This window comes from Eimeria mitis, genomic scaffold (genome assembly GCF_000499745.2).
Source record: "Eimeria mitis Houghton genomic scaffold, Emh_scaff2643, whole genome shotgun sequence".
NCBI lineage: Eukaryota > Apicomplexa > Conoidasida > Eucoccidiorida > Eimeriidae > Eimeria > Eimeria mitis.
In genome coordinates this window covers 3,045-3,429 of record NW_013570985.1, presented here as the reverse complement: position 1 = coordinate 3,429, position 385 = coordinate 3,045, and positions in this window count along the sequence as shown.

The following is a 385-nucleotide window of genomic DNA, read 5'->3' as shown; positions in this document are numbered from 1 at the left end:
GCCGCCGTGCTGCTGCTCTGCGGAGCAGCGGGGGGCCCCCCGGGGGCCCCCGGGGGGCCCCCTCGGTTCGAGGGGCCCCCCACGGGGGCCCCTCAGGGGGCCCCCAAGGGGCCCCTTCCGCTGCAGTGGGGTGATATTGGTAAATATATTTTTTTATTTTTTTTTTGGTTTTTTGCTGCAGCAGATAGAACATGTAGATGGGGCCCCCCCTACGGGTACAGCATCGATACGGGGCCCCACAGCAGCGCGAAGGACACTAGCAGCAGCAGCAGCAGCAGCAGCAGCAGCAGCAGCAGCAGTAGCAGCTTGTGATACATAGAGAGAGGAAGAGAAGGAGAGGAGAGCTGAGGGGGCAGCGAGAGACAAACAGGGGGACAGACAAAAG